The sequence below is a fragment of the Papio anubis genome, chromosome 2 (assembly GCF_008728515.1).
Source record: "Papio anubis isolate 15944 chromosome 2, Panubis1.0, whole genome shotgun sequence".
NCBI classification, from domain to species: domain Eukaryota; kingdom Metazoa; phylum Chordata; class Mammalia; order Primates; family Cercopithecidae; genus Papio; species Papio anubis.
The window spans coordinates 13,937,781-13,954,309 of record NC_044977.1 but is presented as its reverse complement, the minus strand read 5'-3'; the positions used below and the strand labels follow the sequence as shown (position 1 = coordinate 13,954,309).

Genomic DNA, 16,529 nt, shown 5'->3' with positions numbered 1-16,529 from the left:
CCAAGTCTCTTTCTTATACTGTCTTAGGGCCGTTTACTGAGATGGGAAAAGCAGGGAAGAAATGGCTTAAGATGGGGGAAAAAAAGAACCTTCTTTTTGCTGTTAAATTTGAGGTGTCTATTTTACATTTTTAATTACAATCATTAAGTAATAGCTAGATATGTAAGCGTAGACCTCGGTATAGAGATAGGGACCTGAGATATGATTTTACAAGTCATCTATATTTACCTTATATTTAAAACTACAGTAGTGGATGAGATATGTATAAAGAAGAGAAAAAGTGTAAGACACAACCTAGGGAGTATGTGTAAGTAGAGAAGAAAACTATTAGACCAAGCTCTTGGCCATTCTAACATTTAGGTGGGGAAAAAAGAGTTAACACACAAGACCGAGAAGGATCACTTAATATGTCAGAAAACAAACCAGGAAAGTATGATTTCCCAGAAGCCTAGCGAGAAGTTTTGAAGAAGTAACAATCAACTATGAAAATCTAAGAGTGAATCGTTTGAGAAATATTTGGACATAAACACATTTAACTGATTTTGCAAGATGGAGGTCATTGTTAACCAGGATAAGAATGTTGGGGTTCAGGAGAGTGTGGGAGGGGAGGAAGTACACTAAGTACTTGCAACTAGTTTAGAAACTTAACAGACAAACGCGCCAGCAAAGGAAGAGAAATATGTGGTCCAAAGAAGGATTTCTAACATGGGAAATAGTGCAGCCTGCTTGCTTCTTGATGAGAGTGATTCTGCAGAAAGAAAATCATGATGCAGGCAGGAGCCGGTGACTGCATGAAAGTCATTAGATGAGTAATTGGTGTTGGGAACATGAATTCTTGTTTTATGATTTTCATTTTCTCAATTAATTAAAAGGTGAGATTATCCGCTAATGAGAGAAAGCAGGGGTGTTGGGGTTTTGAGGAGAGAGATGTGAAGTCGTCTGAATAGGAAAAAGGAAAATTAAATTAATAGATGAATGTATTAGTGGTAGGGATGCTAAGTATGCTCATAGAACCTTGGCATCCTGGATGTAATGGTCAGGGTTTCAAGGATTTTAGGATATATTAGTTCATTTTGAAAAACTATGAATTTGAGCCTAAAGATATATTTTTTAAAACTAATTAAAAAAACCTGTTCTTCTCTTAAATTGCCGCTACAAAGAAAGCCTAGTGTTGAGGTTGAAAATCAAGCAAATATCCAGTAGTCTAAATGATTGATAGTTCTTATCAGATAGCAGAAGTTTTAGGTACATTAAAAAACAAAATGTATATTTTTGCAAAGACTTGGAACAGTGATATGAACAAGCATACTCCACTCTCTGTGGAAACGAGATAAAGTATGACTGGAATGTCCTATTCCATGCTGCAATTACTCACATGAGGATATGCACAGGAAACATGTGGCTTGACTGAAATGTGATTTGAGAGAAAACCAAGAGCCTGGATAAATATTTCTAGTTAGCAGAATCACAAAGGTCTTGGAATGTATCCCTCACTAGCAACCAGAGTCGACTTCACCCTCCAGCCCATAGTTTTCATGCCCTTCTTGCTTCCGGTTCTATTGCAAGATATTCTGCAATCACCTTGCAGATACTGGTGATAATCAATGCATTACTCTCTCATTATCATTCTGTATAAGTAGAAAAAATAATTGTTTTCTTTCTACAGCATTTAATGTATTTAAGTATAATAACCAATATTTGTTTTATTCTTTCCATTTAAAAATTACTTTCAAATTTATGTCATATGGTCCTTAAATCAACTCCATTAAATACATGTTATTATTTCAATAAGGTTCAAAAGATTTTGTGATTTATCGGTGCTCATACAGCTGAGGAAGAGGCTAAAACTGAATCAGCAACCAAGTTTTCAGATACTAAAACTGCCCACTGGTTTTCATAGCATGAAGCCTTTCAAAATATTGAAGTGTATTAAATCTTGCATTTTCTATTATGCTTTTGCTGGATCCGAGGTTTCTCAGCTACATTTTGTGCTTAATTGCAATATTTTTCCTATTTCAAATCTTGTTTTGTGTGTGATAAAATAAATATTTGTAACTTAGGACATATCCAGAAATAATAAATGATAAAGAAATAGAGTTTAGCTCTGGAAGAGAACCTTACAAGTCATCTGGTGACTCCTCATCCCTTTACATATGAGAAAACTGAGTTCTAGAAAAATTGAGACTTGTTTGCTTAAGGTCATTCAATTTGTCAGTGGGATTATAGCTGGGATTAACTCTCATGACAACTATCTCAATGTCTTTTCTATTTTGTTACACTGGCTATAGAAATGCAACTGCAAAAACCACCAAATTTGAGAGCTGCAAAGGACCCTAGAGATTGAGCTTTAACCCTCTTGTTTTATGAAGGAGGAAACACAGACCCAGAAAATTACATTGTTTCTGCAAAGTTATATAGTGAGTGTTAATAGGAAGTTAGCATGGGACTGTACCTGCCTCAAGTTTCAACTGAGGTACCACAAAAAAGTATCAGATAGCAGAGGATGTGCCAGACACCTCCATCCCCATGTGCTGACATTCAAAGAAAATGACACAGAAACATGGCTCTTGCACCTCTGCCAGAGTAAGTGCATAAAAACATATCAGAGACAGTGGAAAGGAAAAGAGATTGGTAAGGAAATTTCTTTGGAGAAAGCTCTTGATTTGATTTGTGCCTCCAAACTTTAGGGGAAAGTTTGGGGCATGCTAACTTCTAAACATTAGCTTAATGAAGAGGACTTCAAGAGAACCACTTGATAGGCCACACCCATACCTTGATGGTAGTGTCAGAAAAGTGCTGCATTGAGATTGCATAAACATCCACAGTTGGCACAGAAACTGTCATTATTTGCTGTGGGTCAGATGTGGGCCATGTAAAGTCAAAGAGTCAACACAGGACTTTGGATCCTGTGTCACAGGGCTACCTCAAGGGGCATCAGCAGAAAGAAGAAGTTGCAATGTGGAATGCCAACAGCTAAAGATGCAGCACTCAGCCATTACTTAGAATAGAGGTTCATTCTCCTTTTTTTTCTTAAGTTATGGGATTATCAGAGAACCTCTGCAGAGATCAAAAGTGGGGACGAAAAAAACCAGTTGAATGTTACCATCCCTCAAGGCCAGCAAGGACAGTCCATTTGGGATGGCACCAGTCAAAGTAAAAAACATTTAATCATTACAGGTCAAGACAGTTACAACCAGAGGGAGACAAAACTGAAGTTGCATTTTGTTCTCAGTCCATGGGTCAAAATCTTCAGCATACTTGTCACAGGAATTCTTCACAGAGTTTCTTCTAGGACTTCTTCCACTGCACTCTGCTGTCTCAAAATAAAACATGTGAGAATTGAAAGAAGAACCATTGTATTTGGGTTTCATCTATTTGCTGTTAGCCACAAAAATAAAATATTCCTGTCATCTTGGAGGGCTTTTACAAAAATCTTATTGCATAGTAGGTTTCATCTAATGTTTGTTGAACGAGTGAATGGATGAAATAAAACACTACCATTGCTGGGAGGCACATGATAGGGAATCACTAGCTTCAGACAGCAGGAACAGCTGCAGACACTAATGCCAATCAGAAGGAAAGCTAACAACTAGGGCACCAATGGAAGAAAGACAAACACCATGCTGTCTGCCAGGACTGGCCACTAGGCTCATCCTGATTGTTTAGAACACCAGGAGTGAAATGTAAACATGGGTTGGTTGAGTTATTTTACTTAGATCAAGCTATATACACAATGTGTGCTCACACTTTCTATTGGGAAAAGAAAACATGGAGGTTGCTGGCCTGTTTTTAAGGCCATGAAACTTGCAATTAATCTTGTTATTTACATCTCAGAAGGATCAAGAGGGGAAGCAGGAGCCCTGCCTTTTTCCCACAGCTAGCTGTAACATATGCTCAGAATCATCATCCTTGCCTTGTATCCCCATAACTGGACTGCAGCCACCAGTGGGGCTCCTACCAGAGTTGGTGTACAATTACAGCACTTCCGTGAATCTGAAGGCATAGAGTTTTAAAATGTGTGACTTTTAGCAAAGGTCCAAGGGATTCCAGACAGCTCTGTCTCACACACAGGAGGAAGAACCTTGTTATGGATGCAGGCTTTTATTCTTAGGTTAATATCAATGTCCTGGCAACAGGCAACACTAATGCCACATCCCCAGAGCTATATCATGGTCTCTCAAAGGTAAAACAGGGCAAAAGCATGCAGAAAAGATAGGACAAAGAATTATCAAGAGGGCAACTGAACATATTGTTGAAATTGCACTCAGGACATTAGAAAGGGAAACTTCTTTATATGTGTAAAGATCAAGCACCAGATGCTTGATGTTATAGCACAAGATCTTCAGTCTCAAAAACAAAGGGGACCTTAAAAAATAGGTTTTTAAATTGGTATTTTTAGACTTTAGTAGAAACTCTACAATCATATGGATTGCTTGTGGAAGTAATGTTTGCTTTCTGTCCTTGATTAGTTCTCCTGTAACATATTTCAGGTATCCTCTTAGCTAATCTAACCTCAGGAAGCCAGTGCTCCTATATCTCACACTACAGGTCATTTCAGGGTTTTTTGTTTGTTTGCCTTTCTTTTTTTTTTTTTTTTTTTTTTAATTTTGTTTTGATGCAGGCTCTTTCTCTGTCACCAGGCTGGAGTGCAGTAGCGCCATCATGACTTACTGCAACCAAAACCTCCTGGGCTAAAGCATTCCACCTGCCTCAGCTTCCCAAAGTGCTGGGATTATAGGCATGAGTCACTATGCCCCACTCAGTTCAGGTTTCGTTATATAAACCACATAGCACCATAAAGGCACATATAATGAAAAAAATGGAAATCTACAGTGCTGTTTTAAAAATTTCTTTAATCCTCTGTTATGGTAGCTTGCAGTTGCCACAATTCTTTACCAGTTCCTGTGTTCATGGCCTTGGCGATGCAGTTTCACAGCCTGTGGTTCCCCATTTCCTAAATCTGGTCTGGCCATGTGTCTTTCTTTGGCCAACAGAATGCAGAGTAAGTGAGTCACGTTGTGCCCAGGGCTTATGTTACCATGGGGAGCTACTCTGGTTTCTCAGGTGATAGGTGATAGGTGGGGCCACAGAGCTCCTAAAAGTTTCTGTCCTTTGTGTGAAGCTACTGGAGGAGGGGATAGGGTAAAGCCAGTTGGGGGCTAGGTCAGTAAGTCTGTGCTCTGGCTCTCCATGTGTGGGGCAAGCAGTGGCCCCCGTGGGGGTTGGGCCACTGGATAATGTTCCAGGGATGAACGTAGTGCCTCTGCGGCACAGAAGAGTTCACACAGGGAGTAGGGATTAGCAGGTGGCAGTTAGACCCACTCAGCCCCCATGCATTTGGGAAGGCAGACCTCTCATCTGTGCTGTTCGCTAGCAGCAGCTGATTTCCAGGCAGACCATGGTCAGAACCCAAAACTGCCCCAGGCCGTATGTCTTCCCAGCAGGGACAGCAGTGGCCGGAACACACGCCTGTACAGCCCCTGGTTTCGGCCAAGGGAGTTTGTCTCCACTGAAGATTACATTGCACATTTCAACTGGGAGCTACTTTCAACATGTGACCACTGCCTGAGTTAGCTGGTAGATTTCCATGAGTTCGCCTGTGGTATGGTTTCCCTCAATCTGCTGGAGACTGGAAATGAGCGCAAGGACCTTCGTGCTGCTGCTCCTACTTTTATATTCCCCACCACTCCCTGCCACTCCCTAAATCAGTTCCAGTGTTGGGTAGGGGTAAGGCCTTCCCCTGTGGCCTAAACTGCCAGGTTCTTCAGTGGGAACATGTCCTGGAGGTAGTCTCTCCCTCTCTCACACTCTGGGGACTTACAGCTTTTTTTTTTTTTTTTTTTTTGCCAGGCTCATGGTGTAGACTGCAGCCTGCTTTTTGTTTTGTTTTGTTTTTTGTTTTTTGTTTGTTTTGTTTTTTAAGAATCTGTGGATTATTTCAGTTTTCCAGGTAAGTTTTTGCATGGATTTTTGGAACGAAGTTCACAGTGTGAATCTCCACACACTATTTGTCTTGCTAAGTGGGAGAGGCATGCTAACGCCACCTGCAATCCACCCTCTTGGAAAAAAAAAAAAAAAGAAACATCTGTTTTCTTTCTCCTCCCATTTATTCATGCTAAACCTCTCCAAGGAGTTTACTTATAATTTTAGAGATAGAGACGCTCATGACTTCTATATACTGCTTTTGAAAGAAGAGTAAGATCTTGTTTAATAATGGGGAGATCACTGTAAAACTTTGTACTTTAAAGCTTTTTACACATTCTCCATCTAGAAAAAAATACAGGCGGCACTGAGGTCTCTGCAATAAACTGAAGGGAACACACCAATACTTAGAATATATTTTGTTCGTTTCAAATCATCAAGCATTTATCTGCAGTCTTACTTGGTCTTCCAGCATGTTGAAGGTTGCCCATGAGGAGAGTGATCTCACTTGTATGTTTGAGAAACCAAGTCATGGCGCTTTTACTGATATCAGTTGACAAAGATATGGCAAATAGCATGGAGATTCGATGTAGTTTTGCATCAACTATTGCGTAGATCATACAGCTGTTCCATATTCTTTCTCTCAGGGAAGAAAGTAAAACTTAGCTAGGGAAAGAAAACAAAACACAAAAAGCAACAAGAAGAAGAAACATGGTTGTGTAACAATGGTTTTCCCTGGTGACTTTTAAAATACATTTATTTCAAAGGGTTTAAAACCACAGCAACGTGATTTTCTTTTTAGAAATACCAAAGGTAGTAATCTAAAACTAGTTTCAAAATGTGGTTCACTGAGCTCTCCTTTTCATATCTTTCTTAGATATATTACTCTGGTTTGCGGAATGAGAGCACTGGAATATATCAATGCTAAAGAGCAGTTCTTATCATAACTAATAGGTCATACTGAGGCAGGATAGAATTATTCCTTCCTGGGTCTGCCTATCTTACAACTAACCGAGTGATTGAAGTTGATTGAAGTAGTAAGTGAAATATATAAAAACAGCAAACATCCTACATATTATGCTTTTATTTTATTATGCCTTTAGGAAATGTGCACATATTCCTTCCTCCGGTGAATTCTTCTCCCAATACTACGTTGAATTTTATAGGGAGATAAACTCTTTTTTTTGGTGGGAGGGAGAGTTTGCAATATGAGTCTTTAAGTTTTATTAGTATTAATTTCTGGCTGTTTATAGCAAAAAAAAAAGCATGCTTTAAAAGTATGCACAAATTACAATCAAATTGATGAAGGTTGGCAGCAACAGTTGAATATTAAAAAGTATTTATTAGTAACAATGAAGATGGCCTTATCTTCATTGAGATCAAAGATTTTAGTCTGTTGGTTCATTCATAAGAAAGAATTTGCAGGTAAACAGGAGGCAGCATCAATTTGGATTAACCTTTTGTGTCCATTTCACAGTCTTGCGTTTGTGAGCATGGAATATTTTAGCATATGATCTGGATATTTTATATAACTACTTGATATGATGGGTATGAAATAGTAAAGGAGATGTGATAGTACAATTATACGGTATTGCACCAAAGTCTGTACCAGAAATCATTTTAAGAATGGGAAAAAAGAGACTTATGCATCTATAAAAAATAAACCAATGTTCTTAATCTAATGCTACTTACCCAGACTAAAATAGAAAAACATATTTCGCATTTAAAACATTAGGAATACAGTTTTTACATAATATTTCTTGTAGGTCTTTTAAACTAGGAGGTGTGTTTAGACTTTTGATATTGTCATCAAAATCATAGTAGTGCAACCAAAATTTAATGTTGAAATCTAAAAGAACAAAAATGATTATAGTTTTCATTTAATAATCAAAGTCTTACAATTACATGTAGAAGCAAAAGATAAAGTTGAACTTCTCATGATATTGTCAGTTTTCCAAATATCATTAAGGAGCTTTAGTAAACAAATTATTAAAATTAGCATGAAAATTTAGTTTAAAAATCACATTTTATTATTTGTGAGAGAATCATTATTTTGATACACTGCATAAAAATAATTATGTATTGACATATTTTATTATAAAAATAATGCCTCTTTTTTCATATCATCCAGACATTACATCTACCATCCACCACTTTCAACTTACTATATTATCACAACTATTTGCTACATTGCCACTTTCTTGTTAATTCATTTGGAAATCTATACTCATTCCAGTGACTAAATATCCACTGATGTTGCTGGCTGGAAGAAATGTTTCAGATTCTGCCTTATAATACTATTGTATTGTGTTATGCAAATAAAATAGACTTGCCTCATTTTAATCACCAAAAGCTGCTCTTTCCAATTTTGTAACCATTAGCCATGTGTGTCAGTTTACATTTACATTTAATTAAAATAAAATCAAGATTTTATTTCCTCTGTCCTACCAGCTACATTTCAGGGGCTCAATAGCCACATGTAGTTATTGACTACCATATTGGATAATAAAGAATGATTCCATTACTGCAGAAGGTTCTATTGCAAAATTCTATTGCAGAGCACTATAAAGCGTGTCTATTGGCGAACTGTTTTGGACCTGCCTAGTAGAACTTTGTGCTTTTTTATAAGTAGAAAATTATAACATTTTCATAAACAGAAACTTTTTTTCTGCATAGAAACCCACAAACAAACCTAGAAGTTCCAAACATGAAAGATACAGCAATAAACCAGAATGACATAATGTTGGGAGAACAAATATACTTTTCTATCTTTATCTTTCTGACTTTCCAGTATTTTCCCTCCCTCCTATATCCACAACTGTTTGATAACCCAGCCTTTTGTTATTTGGCCATTTACTGATTTCAGCATTTTTAAACAAATAGAACAAGGACCATTCTGATGAGTTCTCGGAATCGATGTTTTAACTCTCTCTCTCTTCTTTAACTGTATTTCCTTCCTCCCTCCACCTCCCTCCCTCCCTCCTCGCTCAACAAGCACTCCCTCCCTTCCTTCCTTCTTCACTTCCTTCCTTCTTCTTCTTCTTCCTTCCTTCCTTCCTTCCTTCCTTCCTTCCTTCCTTTCCTTTCTTTCTTTTTCTTTCTTTCTTTCTTTCTTTCTTTCTTTCTTTCTTTCTTTTCATAACTTTCTTTCTCTCTCCTCTTTCTCTCTTCTCTCTCCTTCTTCTTCTTCCTTCCTTCAGCTACTTCTTCTTCCTTCAACTCAGCTTCTTCCTTCCTTCTTCTTCCAGCCCCTGTCTTTCTGTCTCTTTCCTTCTCTTTCTTTCTCTATATTTGCCCCAGGTTTGAGAATTCGCAGTGACTATTCACAGGTGTGATCACATTATACTAATTATACTACTCAGACTCCTGGACGCAAGTGATACTCTTACTTCTGTTTCCAGAGTAGGTGGGACCAACAGAGACACTTACACCACACTATTACTGGCTCAGATTTTCTTTAAATTCATCGTGTTAAGCTGCATCTCCTTTGTGAAGAACACTGACTTCCATCCAACAAAAAAACAAAGTTTATACCCTATCTGATCCTGGACTTCTGATGACATATACAGAGTCTATGCTTATGTTTTATTTTTTAATTAACTCAAATTATTATGTAACACTGTGTTTCAGAAAATGTATTGGACATTGAGAAAACTTCTGAGCAAAATAGAAAATCTTGCTTTTTATAATTTAGATTATATTGTGTATATGTGAATGTGTGTATGTTGGAGGAATGTGGAGCTTACATTTAAGTGAGGTAAATACTGACTTGCAGATTTCTTTCTGTACTACCATAAATTATACAATCCAAATTCTTAATGATGCAAATTTATATTATTTCTGTAATTTACATAAAAGACATAATAAATCTTAAAATTTTTTATTTTTCAATAAAAAATGGAAAAATGAAGCATATAAGTTCATAATAAGCATGTATTTCTTTAATCAAAATGTACATTTATTTTCCATTACATATACATACAAAGAATAAATTTAAATTCAAGGGAAAATAAGACAGAAAAGAAAGCATGTATACATTTACTTATACATACACACTTGTGTATTTTTGTGTATGTATATTTTTTAACATATCTTTTTCTCTCAAGGATACAACGCTGGTCAGTGTAGTTTGTTTAATTATCCTTAAAGGTTTCAAAATGAAAATGTTATAAATTCACTACCAAAGGATTCTAATAAATGTAATTACTTTATTCATTTATTCAACACCTTTATTGAGCACTTATTCACCATGTATTATTACAGATAAATATTAAAGACTAGTTTTGTCATTTGGTGTTCAACAATAACCTCCACACAAGTCTAAAATTATTCAAATTAAGTAATATAAAGAATTTGAAGAAAAATTAGGAAAAAACATATTTCTGCTTTGGTTTGCTTCTCCACAATTTTATCTATGAAATAATAAAATATCTTAAGTTATCCTTTTTCTAATGAAATAGGGCAAGATTTCACCTTTCTGTTATCACACACACTTACCTGTTAAAGCTCTTCAGCCTAAGTTTTAAAAATCTTACTTGAAAACGACACAGGCATTTAATGAGTGTCTATCATTTAATTTAACATAACTTTAAGATTTCAAATAACATGAAAATTTTATTATAAATGCTTATTCCATTTAAATTGACTGAATTTATTTAATTTTTAACAAGTAACCCTAGATTACTTATGAAAACTGATATATTAGACCTAACTAGTCATCATTTCACTGTTAATCATTTTTACAGGCTATAAATATCAGGTGTTCACTTAAGTAAGAATCTTCAAGTTAAACATGTGAGTATTTTACCAATAACTCAGAAGATAGAGTGGTTTTTATTAAATCATACTAAATTAGTCCTACTTATCAAAGAGTTACATGAACAAAGATTATTCTGTTTTTAAGTTGGGTTCACAGTTTTACAACTTTAAAAAGGTTAGCAGAGACAAATATAAAACTATTCAATCATTTACTCCAGACAAAAATATATGCTGACAATTTGCAAACATTTCTATTTTTATTTTACCAATATTTAAAAACAAGCTATTTATTAAAGATTTACTTAAGTCATGTGAAGTACAAGGGATTTGGGAGAGTTACTATGTAATTTACATGAGCACTATTTATCTAAGCCAATCCGAATAGAACTTTCTAAGGGATTTCCGGCCAGCTATGCCAAAATGTACTATATAGACAAAGCATACAACATAACATATGTACTTATGTGTCAACACACCCAACATATATACACACACAAAGATCTTATTGCTTTCATTTTAGAATTTTAGTAATGAGATAGTAATAAAAACTTAGTTTATAAAAGACTATTGAATCTAAATTACATTTCTAGCAAAATGAGATCTGTTTATATGGCTCTTTATTTTCTCTGATATGTCATCTAATGAAAGCTCTGGACTGAAATTTTGGGTAAAGTAGTTTGGTTTAAAAAAATATCTTTCATCAGGGCATGGTGGTTCATGCCTATAATCCAGCACTTTGGGAGGCCAAGTTAGGTAGATCACTTGGGTCCAGAAGCCTGGGGAATATGGTGAAATCCTGCTTCTGCAAAAAATAAAAAGTTAGCTCGGCATGGTGATGTGCATCTGTAGTCCTGGTTACTCAACAAGCTGAGGTAGGAGGATCACTTGTGTCTAGGAGGCTGAATCTGCAGTGAGTCAGGTTGGTGCCACTGCATTTCACCCTGGGCAACAGAGCAAGACCCTGTCTCAAAAAAAAGAACAACAACAACAAAAACCTCTTTCACTTTTTCTCTCCTTTTTCTTTCAGTTTCAGATGAATTTAGGGTTAAATTTTCAATGTTTACATTTTAGGTAGGAGTGGTTGAATTATATAAGAAAACCAAAATATCCAAGTAGCGTTAGTAAATACATCTATCTAAATAGATCTATCTTTTGTTTGTCAGTTTGCTTTGCTTGACTAGTCAACATGGGCAAGGAAGCACTGTAGCAGGTTTTTAGGGTTTCTCCCACTAAAATTCCTGCAGACAAAGCAATTTTTATGTTGGACAGGGATACCTTATATTATGCTCTGAGTCCAAGATTTTGACCTGTTTGGTCTGAGAGCCTAACTCTTATAAACATTTATTCAGTTCTTTTTCGTTTAGACTATTAATCCTTTAATTAACTCACACTAATTAATTGTTAGTCTAGTCTAGCAAACTTAAATTTACATCAAAAGGGATGACTCCTAGGCCTAGGTTATTGGCTGCCATGGAACTGTTGTCATTTGTAAAGCCATTAATTTGAAAGCCGTTTGAGACTTTTTTTAAAAAAAGAAAAGAAAAAAAACTTGGCTGGAATGCCATAAGCAGTGAGTTTTATCTCAACACCACCAGAAATGTCAGCAGATTAAAAGTAGGCAGAAAAAAAATAGAGAGATAGAGAACTTATAAGACTCTACATGTTAACTGTATAGTTGTACTTTCCTAATTTGATACTAAGAAAAAACAAGCTTGGGAAACTCAAATGATCCCTATGATGGCCATTGGTCCAAAAATGTGCATGAAGGAAAAGTTTTGTAGCAAGCTGGAGTCTCAGAAATCCTGATATGCCTTAATGTTTGAGAATCTCATTTCATTTTTTATTGATCTCCTAAAAGCAAAGACAGTCCTACAAATCCTGTCAGAGACTGTCAGGAGTTTGGACTGGTGTTTTAAATGGTGATGACTGCTTTAATGTCTTTTAGTTGCACTTATCAATTAAAATGCTTATTTTTGCTCTCAGAAGAGTTTCAGAACAAGGAAAAAGAGCCAAATCCTGTATAGGCACATGCTACCAAACCAAAATAAAATCAAAATCAGAATGCCACAATTGTAACCCAGGCATGCAGAACAAAGAAAATATTAAATTAGGCATACAGAAAGAACCAAAAGTACATTCACCAAAAAAGACCTTCATCAGAGACAGAATGTAAATTCTGTAGTAACCGGAGTATTAAAGTTATAAGGACACTTGTTTTTATACAAGAAAGGACTTGCCAGAGAAGTAAAAAAGCATTTTATCATCCAGGAGGAAGGCAAGTGATAGTGGCAAGAGACAGACAAAATCCCTAGGCAGAGAAGGGCAGGTTCGCAGTAAAACCCTACCTTCAAGCCAAAAACAGTCCAAAGCCTAAATACTAGGCTGCTGGTTCAGGATGAAGCCTGTGATCCAGAGTAAGAAGTTCTATTCCTGTTTGCTTGCTCTTTCCTGATTGCTTCTTTCTGAATAATGCTTTTTAACCAATTGAATGTTGCCTTTTTCAATGCTACCAATGGCTTGCACCACCCCCATTTTGTGCCTATAAAAACCCCAGACTCAGCCACACTTTGAACTACTACACAACTTTGGGCAGGGGGCTGCCCAACTCAGGTCCTTCTCTTCACTGACAGCTGTTTCATCACTCAATAAAACTCACTGCCTTGCTTACCAGCCAGCTGTCACCATAACCTCATTCTTCTTAGATGTGGGACAAGAACTCGAGACTCTCCAAATGGCGAGTGTGAACAGAGCTGTAACCCTGTAGCACTCCCTTCCTGCTTGCCAAGCAATGGGAGAGGGAGCTGCTGGGTGCTACACACCCCCATGTGTCAGGCTGTGGATGGTGGGACTGAAAGAGCTGTTAACACACTGTACATCCCCTTTGGGGCTCTGGGGTCGCTGATGTCTCCAAGTTTTTTGGACGCTACTGTGTTCCCCTCATCCAGATGCCATTGTCCAAGTCAGAAACAGGCTGTGGCTTACCCCACCAAGCCACGGGCAGAGCATGGATCCTGTGGTGAGCAGGGGATCTGGGCTGGAGCACAGACCAAGTGCAGCCTGTCAGGCCGAGTGAGCAGGGTACTTCCTGTGGCAAGCCTGGAACTGAGTGAGGCCCTGGGCAGGGGTGTCACCGGTGGTGTAGGTCTCTCACTGGTGAAGCGGCACCAAAAATATCCTGCCACATAAGGTTCTTTATTAAGTTAGCCTTACAACTAAAATAAATCTCAAAGTTAAAAAAAAAGAAAGCCTCCACCAGAAATAGGGCGGCTCAGGCTGAAAGAAGACTAACCAGGGCAGAAGAGGTGAAATGTGGAAGCAAAGAGCTCAAAGAGTTCAAGCGAGTATTGCACATCAGTTCTAAGAATTGCTGATTCCTTCCCCAAGTGATTTGTTTCACATCCTTCTCTGGGCACCATTTATGTCAACCTAAATAACAAGAGAGAGAAGATTTTTAGAAGAAAATTGTGTTTATTCAGGAATAGGTTATTGCAATGGGAATATGCATGCCATAGTAAACTGCACTTTCAGGGAAGTAAAGGAAGACAAGATTTTAAAGAAAAAAATGAGGCTTATGTAAATGTTTTGAGTATAATTATCTTTGGTTAAAAGGAATCCATAGCAAGGATGGCACCAACCTGGGGTTAGACAGGCATTTGTTGGGCATGTGTTCTCACAGAAGTAATTTTTTGTAAGGTTGTAATGGCATTTGTGCATGATTTTGGTTTTTGCAGTCTTTTGTGATAATTCTTGTAATCAAGCGTTTGTTCATGAGAGCCCTCTCTTTATAGTCTTCCAAGGTCTATGAGTCAGGGTTATTTATTATTATTATTTTTAAACACAAATGACTCTATTTTAATTCTGACAGTTTTCATAGACTTTATTTGAATTCGTACAGCAATTAAGAATGATTGTTTTAGCTGCCACCTCCTCACTCATTACTAGATTTTTTTGTTATATTTTATTTAGATTGTGAAACCACCCTTTCTTCTCAATCCCATATTTAATGTCATCTTTTAGGCACCAATCAATTGCTGAATTATGGTAGGCGTATTTTCCTCATACACAATTTTTTATTTCCACCTAGCGTTTTATTTAATATTAAAATTATCATATAATTTTTCTCCTTTAGTTTTTAGTGTGATCACTTACACTGACTCATTTTGAAAATTAAACTTTTCTTGCTTTCTTGTGACAGACCTCACTTGGTTTGGGTGAATTTTCTTTCCTATGAATTTTTCAATTTGCTTTCCTGGTATTTTTCTAAGCATTTTTTTTTCTCTTTTTCTTGATGGATATTGTCTCAATCTCTCTCTCTCTCTCTCTCTCTCTACTGTCCTTGTCAGATTGTTTGCCTGATAAATCAAGTTAGGAAGTATTACTTCCTTTTAAATTTTCCAAAAAAAGTTCATAATTTGTATTATTTCTTCTTTACATGTCTGGTAGAATAGACTAGTGAAGCTATTTGGTGCTGAATTTTTCCTTCAGGGAAGATTTTACGTTGTTTATGGTAAGTTGCTATCTCAAAGGATTTGCTGAATTCTTTGGCACAAAATGTAAATTTTTTGGCATAAAATTTTTCATAATATTCCCTTATCCTTTTATTGTCTTTAAGATTTGTGATAATAGCACCTCTGTTAACTTGATACTGGCAATTTGTATTTTTTTTCTTTCTCTTGGTTAAGCTGCCCGGATGTTGATAAATTTAATTAATCTTTCCAAACAACCACCTTTTGATTTGTTGGTTTTTCTCTCTAGTTTATCTATTTTCAGTTTTATTATTTTTCCCTGTTATCCTTATTTATTACCATTGTGTAACTTTAATCTCTTTTAAACTAGCCTCTCAAGATAGAAGCCTAAGACACTGATTTTAAAACTTTTTCTTTCCTAATATAGAATTTTAAGATACAATTTTTTTCTTTATGTCCTACTTTAGTGACTTTTCCTCATTTTTGATATGTTGCATTTGTATTATCATTCAACGCAAAATCTAATTTCTGTTGTGATTTCTTCTTTGACTTTTGACTTTAGAAATGTGTTGAATATTTCTAAATATCTAAAGATTCTATTATTGTTATCAAATTCTGATTTAATTGTATTGTTTCTTTGTATTTCAATACATTTTTTATATATACTAGATATTGCAAATTATACACTGGAGAGTTTTCTTTAATTTCACCCTTGATATAGAATCCCTCCAGGAAATTATTGGCTAAATATTTGTAGAGGCAGCCAGACAGGAGCATAACCTAGTATTCATTACAGGCTCCCCTAAAAAAGATTTTTTTCCTCCTCAGGTTTACTCAGCTCATCTATGCCCTCAGTTTTATTTTATTCTGGTACCCCTCACCTGACTTTATTAATCTAAATCTCTTCTCTCATAATCCCAGGTGGATCTATTGAAACCCTTTCCTTTGATGTACAATTTCAGATAAAATTCAAGAAGGAGTAAGTCTCTCTTTTTTTAATATGGCTATACATGTGTGTGTGTGTTGTGTGTGTGTGTGTGTGTAACCAGTCTTACAACTTATTTAACATTCCCTAAGTCATAGTCCATTATTTCTTTTCCATGCATGAACTGGGCACCAATGACTCCTAAAATTAGCAATAGTTTTTTCTTAATATTTTCTGTATGTTCTAAGCAGAATTTGTATTTCTCTAAAGCCAAATATAATTTCCCATCAACCAAATCCTCAACCACACTCTTCTCACAAATCCTGCTGAAACCTGGTTTACAAAATGCAGCTAGCTTTACGTGTGCTATTAGGTAGTAACCATACCTGAAAGTACTGCTTTCACTTTCTTAGTGAATGCTGGATGCCCACAAGAACTTCCTGAACAAAGTACTAGAG

At 36.3% G+C, this 16,529-nt stretch overlaps 1 long non-coding RNA gene across 1 annotated transcript; it reads right to left on the bottom strand.

The window, feature by feature from the left end:
* Positions 1-6,309: 6,309 nt before the first annotated feature.
* Positions 6,310-7,770, bottom strand: LOC103880958. Its single transcript, XR_001899322.2, has 2 exons — positions 7,615-7,770; positions 6,310-6,588 (listed from the first exon to the last, which is right to left on the bottom strand). It is a non-coding gene; the product is annotated as an uncharacterized LOC103880958 (long non-coding RNA).
* Positions 7,771-16,529: the final 8,759 nt, after the last annotated feature.